Source organism: Prionailurus viverrinus, chromosome C1 (genome assembly GCF_022837055.1).
Source record: "Prionailurus viverrinus isolate Anna chromosome C1, UM_Priviv_1.0, whole genome shotgun sequence".
Classification (NCBI taxonomy): Eukaryota; Metazoa; Chordata; class Mammalia; order Carnivora; family Felidae; genus Prionailurus; species Prionailurus viverrinus.
Window position 1 is genome coordinate 21936709 of NC_062568.1, and position 12889 is coordinate 21949597.

General features: G+C 35.1%; 1 protein-coding gene across 15 annotated transcripts in view; it reads right to left on the reverse strand.

Moving 5' to 3' along the window:
* MAP2 (microtubule associated protein 2) overlaps positions 1–12889 on the reverse strand; it is a 282560-nt gene that overhangs the window by 92007 nt on the left and 177664 nt on the right. For 14 of the 15 annotated variants that reach the window (XM_047871614.1, XM_047871627.1, XM_047871626.1 and 11 more), the window contains one exon: positions 10110–10187. The gene's annotated coding sequence lies outside the window, so the exon portion shown is untranslated. The remainder of the gene's footprint in view (positions 1–10109; positions 10188–12889) is intronic. The other variant, XM_047871613.1, reaches the window with a different exon arrangement.

Sequence of the window (12889 nt, forward strand, 5' to 3'; positions counted from 1 at the left end):
GGGTCACTGTGGACTGCTCCTCACCTTCCTTGGTCTCCAGATGAACTGAAACCAGAAAAGCATGACCACTGTAAATCTGCATCATTTAGGTAGATACTGTCTGAGCTTTTGTTTGGCACTCTGTGATTTTTGGATTTTTAACCTAAAAAATCCAAGAATCCACCTTAATATTTTTTTCAAAGCAGTGAATAGAACAATCCAGAAAATCTTCCTGTCTCTACTGTGAATCTCTAAAACATTTTTTTGAAATTCTTTTCAATTCCACACTGAAGAACTTGGGCACCAGAAAGAAATATATAGACTAAGAAATGGCTTCTCAACAATGGGAGAGCATAGTATTTCCACATGGTGTTCTTTTTAAAGGCTATAGATAGAGCCTTTCAAAGAAAGGCTTTCAAAACAAAGGGAAAAAAATCACAAATTGACCTGAGGTTCCTCAAAATCCTTAACATTGATAATTAAAATGAAAAATGTTTTTCTTACTATTTCTGAAAGCCTATAAAGAAGTGATGTACTGGGGCACCTGGGTGGCTCAGTTGGTTAGCTTCCGACTTCGGCTCAGGTCATGATCTCATGTTTGTTGAGTTCGAGCCTTGCATCAGGCTCTGCTCTTTCAGTATGAGCCTGCTTCCGATTCTCTCTCCCTCTCTCTCTCTGCCCCTCCCTCGCTCGTGCTGTCTCTCTCTCCAAAATAAATAAATGGACATTTAAAAAAAAAAGTGATGTACTATTAAAAAAGAGAGATGTCAGGATATAGCATCGGATTAGAGGAAATGGGTATGGGACTTTCAGAACATGGCTCATAGATCTCCATTTGGCCAAACCAAGTACTAGTAGACTCCTCGTCTACACTTAGGAGAACTGGTCCTATTGAAAAGGGTTTGACAGAAATAGATGGAAAAAGCAGTATCTTTACCCAACAAAGCGTGCGATCAAAAGACTTTGCTTCTTTGACTTTTTCAAAATATTTTATTATAGCTAAAATAGGAGGTAAATAGAGGAGAGAAAACTCTCCAAAGTTAAGTTAGGAATTTCAGAGTTAAGCTATGTAAAAAATGTGAACTCAAGATGGAATCAAGAAACTCAGTGATATAAGAATGCTCTAGATAACTGTTTTGTTTTGTTTTGTTTTTCCCAAGAAAATGGCTATAAACAACTGTTCTTTACCTTGACCTGGGATCCATATTTCCAGGGGAAATTTTGGTTGAGAATTTCTAAGCATCAAGATTTAATTTCATCTTTTCCACCTTTTTCTCTCTTTAACTTAAAAAATAAATTAGAATTAAATATTTTAACTAAAACTATATTCCATGTCTGGAATTTTAATCATTGAGACAAAAGGAAACAAACATTTCAGTAAACATAAATATTTTCTTGGTAAGCTCAGGATAATATAAATTACAATACATAGTCACATCTCCTTTGAGAAACCATAGACCTGAAACGTAAAGGAAACCAACATTTCTTAGAAAGTATAAAAGTCTTTTCAGGAATAATTTACATATAAGACAGAGACTACCTCACTCATCCTTATCTACAAGAAAACAAAAAGTGAGGCAGGAGCATTAAGCATAGGCAGTAAAAGAGAGAAATACGAGATCAGAAAATTTTCTCCTCTGATGGTGAAATTTAACAATATTTATTAAATACTTATTCTGTCACAGGCATGGTTCTAGATGCTGAGGTTATGAAAATACTGTCAAGACTCACTTTTGGCCTTCAGGAGTTACTGAGAGAAACTAACACTTTAACACATATTTAAGTAACAATATGACAAATGCTTTAAGAGAGGTATTAAATGAGTCAATGGAAGTTCCCAAGAAATCAGAAAGCCATGGGAGACTTCAGAATGACAAACTGGCTTTCAGTGTTGAAGGGTATTCATGGTGGACAGGGGCACAATTCTATACACAAAAACGGCAATACAAAGACATGCAGAGAGAGAACCGGAAATGTGCTAGAAAACGTCAAGGGATGTTTTGGAATGCCAGGAACCAGTGTAGCAGAAGATGCTGCCAAGAGAGGCAAGCATCTAGATGATAAAGCACTCTGCTTGTCAGGCTGTGAAGTATAACTTGTATCATCTTTAACAGCCTATCACTGAGAAACTTTGAATATATGCTGATGAGATGAGCCAGAGAAAGAGTTGCAGGTTATGATCAGAAACAGGAAAAGTAGATAGAGGGCCAATAATGTAATAATCAATGAGAGAGCAACATTGAGTTTGAATGAAGACAGCAGTGGGACTGGAGATGGGGGAAGATATAAGACATTTAGACTGAGACACAGGGAGGTCTCTCAAAATGCCCCAGGTCGTACAAACTTCCTATCCTAATGAAAGTGACATTTTAATGAGGCGATCATACAGTAACCAACGCCCTAATTAAAATGTAAACTGCAATATTTCATATGAGAATATGAACTGCCTTTTAATATTAAATTACTAAATTTATCATTTAATATATTTAATATAAAATCAAGAATGAGAAGAAGATAGCAAGGCAAGAAGTCATTTTTTTTTTTTTTCGATAGGATAGTCAGAGAAGCATCTCTGATGAGATGAACTCAGAGGAAACACAAATACTGTGGCGGGTGGTCCTTAAACACCTTTTTTAAAACAAAGTTTCCTTTAGATTTCTTAGGTTTCAAAAACAAGACCAACTTTGAAAAGAAACATATGCTAGAAAATGAAAACTAAAAACAAAAAGGTGTGCACACTGCTTCCCAACCACAGCAGTCTGCCTTAGAAAAAGGTCTATTTGATTGTTTTGGTCCTTTGCTCTTTATTTGGCATTGATTACTACCGTATTTTTCCTAGAGTTCTGATCACAGTGGTTTTAAATGATTCAAGCTTTGGCACCCCCTCACTAAAGTATTGCTTTAGTGAATTCTAAATTTCTCTCACAGAGACTACAACTGTGTCACAATCAAACTGCTTCCTGTAGTAATTACTGAGCACATCGTACAACTGGAGTCCTTGACATTCATTAAAAAAAAAAAAAGTGCAGGGGTGGAGAGTAAAAAAAAAAAATTAATCACAAGAAATTAGAAGGTTTAAGTAAATCATTCTACTTCTCAGGAAGGAGGATCTGACAGAGATATGGAAGGAATCAGCCTCCAGGATTCCAGGATCAGCCATGTTGGATTTTTGTTCATCACCTCCCATTCTTCCCACACAGGCTAAAGCATCAGACTTCCCTTCCTTCTGTGCTTGTAGAAAAGGCAGTTTTTCTCTGATGCCATGAGAACTTTATTAAATTGCTACCTATTCTCAAAGGGTAAAGGAATTTTAACTTTCCAGGAAAAACCAGTGATCATACATTTCTGTAATGTAATATAGTCACTCACCCAAGCATTCCACAGTCACAGGAAACTGAAACTCCATGACAGAATTATTTAGCAGATAAGTTGATTTTATGGAATATTTAGCTGACGGAATGGCTTTTCTACAACACCGTGACATGATATTCCATTCATAAAAAATAGATGGACTGCTACCCTTCATACAAATAGCAATATTTACTCCAAATAAATACATGGAACACAAAATATACTGTGAAGTGTGTTATGATTATTTGTGAGTTCATCAAAACATAAAAGTTCTTGAAAAATTTTTTGCAAAAGTACAAACCGGGTTTTTCCCCTCAATATTTTATCTTTACTCGTTATTTTTCTTTAAAAGGACACATCCTTCTTCAGTTCAAAATGGGTTTTGACCACTTCAGTCATGTCTTTTTATAATGAATTTTAGAAATTTGTCAAAGTACAAATACTCATTTTGCCTCTCAATTAAGCTTTCTTCATCTATTAATTAATCAATTGATTCACTTAGCAAGAAGTTATTAAAAAACTAAAGGTATTAGGCACTATGCTATTCTTAGCCATTATCTTCTTGGACACAATGCTTATTTCTATAAAGAAGGTTTTAAAAAAATATCTTATTTGTGTACTATTTTAAAAATTAGCATCGATAAGCTGATGTATTAAATACATTTACTGTTTTAACATGTTACTGAAATAATGATTCATAGTTTTGTTCCCATGGTATGATTGGCATCTCTTTTCACCAGGGTTTGAGTTGTTTGATCCAAATGTTCAAATATATTTATACTGGAGACAGATTTTTCCTTTGGTATCACAGAGTCAGCTAACAGTTTATCAGAATCTCTTCTTTTTCTGGAGCACATAGCAGGAATGTATTTCCTAACCATCCTTATAGTTAGGTGTAGTCATATAATTCAGCTCTAGCCAATGGAAGTTTGGCTCATATACAACGCCTATGTACTCCTCCCTGGTCTTTGCCCCTCTAGCAGCTGGATGGAGACAATGACAAAGTAAAGCCATGAATGGAAAGATCCCTTTGTCTGAAAGGAATCCCACAAATCTGTAAAAAAGACAGATAAGCTCCCAATCCAAACACTCATGCAGGACTGTTAAGTGAGCAAGAAATAATGTGATAATACATTTCTGGATCTATTTGTGTGTGCAATTAGCCATCCTAATGCTATGACATATGGATTGAAAACACATAGCTTTTCTAAGGCAGACAAGGGGAATCTAGGTATTTAGGCAGGAGTTGCGGAAATAACAAAGACAAGTGTAACGTGAGAAAAACATGGCTTACAAAGAGAATTAATTAAGTTGGAGAAGAAGCAACAAGTTGTCTGCCATGGTTGGAATGAAGGAAAGGCAGCTGAGTAGACAGATGGATTAGAGATTGTCCAGAAATGGCCCCTGGGAGCCCAGTTTTGAAGGGTGTTTACTGAGTTTGATACTTTATATTATAGAAAAATTTTAAGTAGGAAAAAGAAACGATCTGACGCACAGGAAAAAAAATCATGTGGTGCCTGCATGCAGGAGAGTCGGGTTGTAAAAGAGTCAGGAAAAGGGCAACTCTGAAGGTCACTGAAAGGTTCAGGTAAAGGTACTGGAGGCTGAACTGAGGGAGCAAGAGTATCCAGTCCTTGGATTATGAAGTACCTCAGTAACCACATAATTTTCCCACTTTCTTTAAGCAAAAATGTAGATTTCCATTGGCTTTCATTCCTTTCCCGAGTTGACTGAGACAAGGGCCCTGCAACTGGTCAAGAATTTTCTGAAGGCAAACATCCAACAAGAGTTGATTTTTAAGACCTCCCACAGTAAGCCTCCTTCTTTAAAAATAATAATAATAATAATGTTTATTTATTTTTGAGAGAGAGACAGAGTGCGAGCGGGGGAGGTGCAGGGAGAGAGGAGACACAGAATCCAAAGCAGAATCCAGGCTCTGAGCTGTCAGCACGGAGCCCGATGTGAGGCTCAAACCCACAGACCGCGAGATCATGACCCGAGCCAAAGTTGGACGCTTAACCGACTGAGCCAACCGACAGGCGCCCCAAGCCTCCTTCTTTAAGTCAGTTATACTCATGGCCAGCAAAAGAACTCAATGCATAATATTCATTCGTATATTCTATGCATTAGAAAAAGTGCTCATCGGCACCAAATTGTTGTGTTTTCCTACCTCCATTTGGCCAAACTGTTAAAAGGCAAGACTTGCTGACAGCATCGCCCTGACAAGAACCCGAGCCTTTTGCAGCAGGTGGTGCCCACCTCTGCCTACAGAATTGCAGCCCAAACAATCTGCTCGGAATTGCTGAGAAATCAGTAGAATGTGCTTATGACTCAGCCTGTTAAGTAGGAGGACTGTTATTGTTATTTTAACTCCTGCCAGAGTATGTGGGCAATTCTCCCTTTTTCTGTCTCTAGTTAACCATAAGACATCTTTCTTCAAAACCTCACCCCTGGAATAGGTTCTTGCTCAGTAAGAGCCAGAACAATTTGGGGTCTGTGTATAACTGCAAGCTGATAGTACAGATTAGAAGAGGCTTTCATAAAGGAGATATCTGATATCCTAATTTACCAATTGAGTTTATTTTTAGGATGTTTAATCTGCCTTTAAAATTATTCACATAGAGGGCCATGGGTCAAAGCTGAGTGCTGATAAGATAGTAACCAGTGTAAGACAAGGTACTTATTTTCAGAGAGGATAGTGAAAATACCAGGTTTTCTTTCTCTTTTCCCTAACTGTTGGGGACATTGCGGTCCTATTGTTTGTCTTTCTCTTGCCAGATGTTCTCAGCAATGTGAATACACATCAAGTGCTGTTCCTAAGGAATATTGTAAAAGTAAAAGAAAAAAAGTCAGCCTGTTTTACAGAAAATTGTTTTAAGGGCTAAAATTCACCCATCTATGAGTGATGAAAAGATACCCATCTATTCTAAAGATAAAGCAAAATCTAAGCAATGTCATGTTGTACCAAGTCTTAATATTTTAATTTAAAGGATGGCATGTAATTATAAAATAAATATCTTCTGCTCTTAAAATGGATTTCTCATATCTACCCAGCTGATCTGTGTTTAATTTCTCTGTGGTTTTAGGACTGTAAATTAAGATTCAAGATTATTTATCAGTAAAGTTTTATCATAATGTTATAAAGTTGTGCATCAAAATCGTGCACAAAAGCTCTCCAGCATCCCAGAAGCAATTGCCTCAATTAAAACAAACTGAAATAATCCTGAAAAGGGCAACAACCATCACTGATGTGTGTATTAAAGACATAGTGTGTATTCCACAGTACCCTTTACATACCTATTCAGTCCCCTTAGCAAGTGAGAATCCACCAAGATAGAGACACTGTTCTAGACGCAGCTCAGAATGTCACACAGTCCCCTTGGTGGGGGAAAAGGAGGTTGAGATCATGCCATAGAGGTAGAAGATGCCAGTTCGTATAGCACTTTGCTGGCCACAGGAGGAGCGTGGGCTTTATTCTGACTATTGGTGGATTTGGGGCAGCCACTGGTGGATTTTGAACAAAAAAGTCATATCAATTAAGATTTATAAAAGATCACATTATGTGAAGAACAGACTATAGGAGAGCAAGATTGAGCACAGGAGGCTACTGCAGTGGTCAAGATGAGAGAGAGTGGATTCCAATGGTACAAGTAGAGAGAATGAGAAATGATCACATTCTGGATGGACACCAGCTTGGTACCGTTATTATCTGCTGTGAAGCTTAAGGGAGTTAAACAAGATGCTTCTAATAGGTAGTAAAGGCTGAAAATAAACCAATCGTCAGGGTTGTTTATTACACTGTAATCTTTACATGGGGCTTTTGTGTCAAAGAGATGCTATTACGTGAAGTAGTAAGACCCTTATTAAACTTCAGAGACAGATACCAAGCTCTACATGGTATCTGAATTACATGTATTATGTATTCTGAATCTGAATCTGAATTACATGTATTATGTCTGAATTACATGTATTATGTTTGAAATACTTTATTCTAAATTTATATTTAGTAATAATGGCAATTGATTATAAAGATTATGTCATTTACAAAGCATTTTTACTCTTATTATCTCATTCAATTTAATCTAATTGGCATGGTTAGGTGACCAGGAAGGTAATTTACCTGGTAAACGATGTTAACATAGCATTGCAAAATAGAGATATCTAATGAAATAGTCACTTTTATGGTATTACCGAAGGAAACTTTGCCACTCCTAAATAGCCTGTTTTGTCTCTCTGGGTAGATCTTGTGGCTTTCTTGCCTTTCTAACATCAGTGTCTTCAAGTCATATAAAAAGATCCCAATAAATATTAGTGAAATAAAGGAAACTGCTATTTCTGTGTCAAATAGGTTAGGTAGGTTTTCTTTTTCTGGTAGACAGTATAGTTTTAGAGTCTGAGAAAAATGAATTTGAATCTAGCTCTGCAATCACTGTATGATCTTGATTAAGTTGCCTGACATATATGGACTTCAATTTCCCCATCTGCAGATTTGCATTGCACTTCTGATCTGGGTGCATACACAGTCTTGCACTTACTCATATACGCCCAGAAAAGGTTAGTTCATTTCTACTTTCTTCCCCAACACAGCTAGGGTACTCATCTACTCCCTCCAGAAATTAAGTCATGAAAGCTTCTATGTCTATAAATCTTACTAATGCATATTGATATCTCTTTTACCTTAAACAAATGCTAGAATTAAATGTAATGTTAGAGAAAATTAGAGAAAAAGTCCCTTTTTTTTAGTTTCCCTCATGATTTTTGAAGGAAATATGAGCAATTCACGTAGGCCAAATGAGAGAGTTTTTAAATATCTTTTAAATTTTGGAGGCAATATTTACATTGTATTTGGGAATAGTCGGTATTTCATCCATGGGTAAATAAAACATTTCAATTATTATATTATGGCAAAAACATTAAAAAACAACCAAAACATGAGTCTATTAATTAGCAAGATTCTTACAGTCAGTAAAAGGGATGATTTTCTACTAGGAAAAAAAACTAAAATATAAATAGAATTAGCATAGTATCACATATTAAGAACTTTGGATTCTTATATACAAATGCCAAAGATACCTTGAAAGCCATGCTTAAACCATCTTGGCATTAAATCTTCAAAATGTTAAAAGTTATTTTGAAGCAGTAATTTATAATACTAAATACCACAAGATTGAAACATTACAACAAGTCAACTTTATGACAAAATGAGTCAATCAGATCTTCATGTTTCAACATGGCTGAATCTCTATAATGTTGGGTGAAGGCAAAAGAAGTCTACAGTATGATGCCATTTATGTAAACTTTTAAAATGTAAATAATTATATGGCATATTGTTTCACACACACCATTCAAGTTCTAGAACACATATAGGAAGGATATATCATCTTTGGGATTATGACGCCTTACAGAAAAAAGGAAAAGGAGCAGGGTTAGCGTTTGTTCTCTCTGCGATGATTTATTTCATCAGAAAAGATCTGAACAAAGTTGAATATTAGCACTTGTTTAATCCATGTGGCTGATACTTAGGTAATTGTTATATGTTTTCTGTATTTTGATTTGAAAATTTTGTAAAGTTTCTTGATTAAAAATAAAGTGAGGAAGAATTCATGAAAACAGTAAAGCATACGTTGTTGTGACCAATTTAAGATTGGGTAACTAGTTACAGTGAAATACATTCTCCATTTCCTAGAATAAAAAGTCATTCATTTGCATTCTTTCTATCATATTATTCTGCTTTAACATAGGAATTTTGAGTTTAAAGAAAGGTGTAAAACAAAAGAAAAATTCTTTCTGCTTGTAAACTGAGCTAAATTTTATATATTCTTTTTTTTACTCATGCAACTATAATAAACTAACAAGTGCAAATATAAAGTAAATGTTGCCTGCCATGACTCTTTCAGTAAACACATTTTTTTTTCTTCTTGAAATTTGGATAGAACCAATTCAAAACATAGGAGAATCTGATGGCTAGGCATTTACACCACAACATGAAATTATTCTCACAATACTAGCTGGGGCTGGTGTTCTCCCAGTGCCTGCTCTTCCCAGACATATATATAAAACCTGAGTGAAGTCCTTACATCTACTTGCCTCCTCTCCCTCTGCGTCAAACCCTGAGTCTGTCTAATGCGGATGATCCCTGCATCTACTCACAGAGTTGTTGTAAGGAACACAGGGGTTAGTTATATGAAGTAAGTCATAAGTAGTTAGTTATATGAAGCACATACTAAGTGTTGAGAAAATACCACTGGTGTTTTTACCCATAGCAGGAGAAACAGGCTTAGTTCGGTCCTCATTTTAGAAAAAGATCTTTTCAACTCTTTTACTATTAAATCATTCAAAACATTTTGAAGTGCTAATTTAATAAACCTAAATCTATTAGCTGTAGAATTCATGTGTATTTCTCCCTTATCAAAACAAATTGATATTTATTTAGTAAAGTTTTTTGTTTTTTTTTGTTTTTTTTTTTTTTTAATGTGGCTGACATGGGCACCTAGATGGTTCAGTTGGTTAAGCCTATGACTTTGGCTCAGGTCATGATCTCACTCTTCATGAGTTCGAGCCCCGTGTCAGGCTCTGTGCTGACAACTCAGAGCCTGCTTCGGATTCTGTGTGTATGTGTCTTTCTCTGCCCCTCCCTCACTTGCACTCTGTCTCTCTCTCTCTCTCTCTCTCTCTCTCTCTCTCTCTCTCAAAAATAAACATTTAAAAATGTGGTTGACAACAAGTTATTTTTCAAAACTGTGGATAAGTCTTTAATTGTAGAGAGGATAGGGTCTTACCTACTCAAGGAAGTAGTAAAATGGTAAAATTCGTTATGGTGTATTCTCGAAGGGTTAATAATATGTTCTGGCTTCTTTCTGTAAAAAAAAAGAATTTAGGAAATTATTAATATAATCTATGATCCATATAAAAATCTATTACATCGTGTAGATCAACTTGTGGCTTTCTCTTGCTCTGTTGGGTAACTAGGAGGCTGCAAGATGGATTTAATGATGGTTTCTTCTACGGTCATACACTGAGCATTTACAACCAGCTAAGTGCCCTTTCATTTGTTTGGAACAGAGAAATGAAAATGTTAACAGATGCACACTTTTTCCTCATTTTTTAGCTTCACTCTAGTGAAGTTTCCTAAGTATTATATCCAAGGAAAAATAAAAATTTTAATTGTTTGAATTTTTTTAGCTAATAAATAGCAGGCAACTGTATTCTCTCACAAGAGAATATATTCATCCTAGTAAATTGTTAATTATATTTTAAAGGACTGGGCCTCTAGCCCAGCTGCACTGATTCCCTCCAGCACAGGATGGAGAGGAATTTTTTAACAACTAATTAAATTTTCCCTATACAGTATGAAACTTACTTTGACATTCATAATCCTAAAAGTCATACTGGATTAGTAATTCTGCTTAGAAATTTCACTAGAACAATACAGGACACTTCTTACTGGAGTGGTATGTGAAAATAAACCCAATTACTAGAAGGCACTAGGTTTTGTACCTCATTAAGCCATTCTCAACACATAAGCGATTTGTGTTTACATACAACAAGGGCAGAAATCACTTTGAAATCTTGCTATTTTACGACAGGTATCTAAATCTATCCATCTCTATGTGTTATCACCAGGGCCTGTGTGATTTCACACCTGGTAGAGTGGATGGATCCCATTATATACCCTCAAGGAAGATGTCATTCTATAAGTAAAGGGCCCTAAGACTCAAAGTGTGATAGCTATTAACTCTTCTTTGAGACCCAGTAGGAAATGGAAATGAACTTGGAAAGATAAGAAGTGGTGGCTCATTTCTTCTCTATCACCCTTCAGAGAACAATGCGTATAGAGATATGAGCAGACAGGGTTTGATTCAAAAGTAACAAACATTGACTGGGCCATGTTCCATATGCAGCAGCAAATAAGTCTACTACTGCATATTAAAGTTAGAAAGTCTTAACATTAAAAAAAATAAAATTCTGCAGGCAAGAAGAAACACAATAGAATTCCCCTATCTCTCAAATAACTTGACAGTTATCTTAGGGGAAAAAAGTTTTCACTGCCCACACGTCTGAACAGTTTTTCCCCCTCTATTTCAGCTCAGTGTTTTTCAAATTTGGAATATATATATATATATATATATATATATATATATATATATATATATATAACATTATTATACAGAGTTCTATACACAGTAACTTAAGACTACTTAAAAATTTTTAAGAGTAACTTTGATTAAAAGCATATTAAATGTTGTAGATTGATTTTAGAGGAAAAAGAGAGTGGTAGAGGAGGGTTCTTGAAGGGTTAATAATATGTTCTGGCTTCTTTCTGTAAAAAAAAAGAATTTAGGAAATTATTAATATAATCTATGATCCATATAAAAATCTATTACATGGACCTTGTTCAGAGAGAAAGGGTCCTCATATATTTAATCAATGAATGCTGAATAAAATATCATGCTTTGTTTCCTCTTTAAATTCCCTATTTTCCTTAAATTCCTTCATGTGCATATGTTTTACACTACATCTTCATGATTTTGAAGTACATGTCCATGTGTGTGTATAATGTGCAAGTACATATTATATATGTATGCATGTCTCTTGGACCCTAGTAAACCTTTATTAAAAGCAAGAAAGAATTCCATAGAACAAGGATCAGCGAACTGTGGTCCATGGACTGCATCTGTCCTGTTGCCTGTTTTTCCAAATACAGTGTTATTGGCATCCAGCCATGTTCATTCATTTCTTTGCTGTCTATGACTGCTTTCATGCTTCAATGCCACAGTCGAGAAGCTGTGACAGAAACTGTATGGCCTTTCATGTATTTATATATGACCCAAATGTTTACTATCTGTCTCTTTACCAAAAACATTTGCTCACACCTGTTATCAAAGAACATGTTCATCATTTGAGGAATACCAAAAGCAATATTAAAAAACTAATATCCTGTCTTTTATAGTCTTCCCAAATATTAACTCAATAGTTATATATGAATGAAAGTGAAATTACAGCCCTAAACACTTAAAAACTAATTTAATTCCAACAGAATTGGGAAATTATTGGCCAAAAGATGAGATCATTACTAGAAAATTGAGGTTACTCAGTCATAACAATTTTAGTCATAAAGATAATGTCCCATTTACCCATCATCCTGACTTTTGTGGTTTTTTTGTTTGTTATAAAATTAAAATGGCTGTGCTTCTTTCTAGACTTTATTTTATGAAAAAGAGATAAATGCCATCTGGGATTTATTTTTTAAAAGCAACTTGTGGCCTATTCCACTAGGCACATAAAATTGAATAGTCATTTTAAATTAACAGTGCAGCTAGAAGTGATCATTTTATTCCATATCAAAAGATTAAAATACTTTAACAGTTTTTGTTAAGAATATTATTTGACACAGTCTCAGTATTTGATATCTTACACATACTGGCTACAAATCCCTAAAATAATATTAGCAAACATTTATGCAGCATTTATTTTGTGCCACACAATGTTCCAAGTACTTCATATATACTAATTCACTTAGTCCTCACGATTACTCTCTATGACAGGTAACTATTGTTAT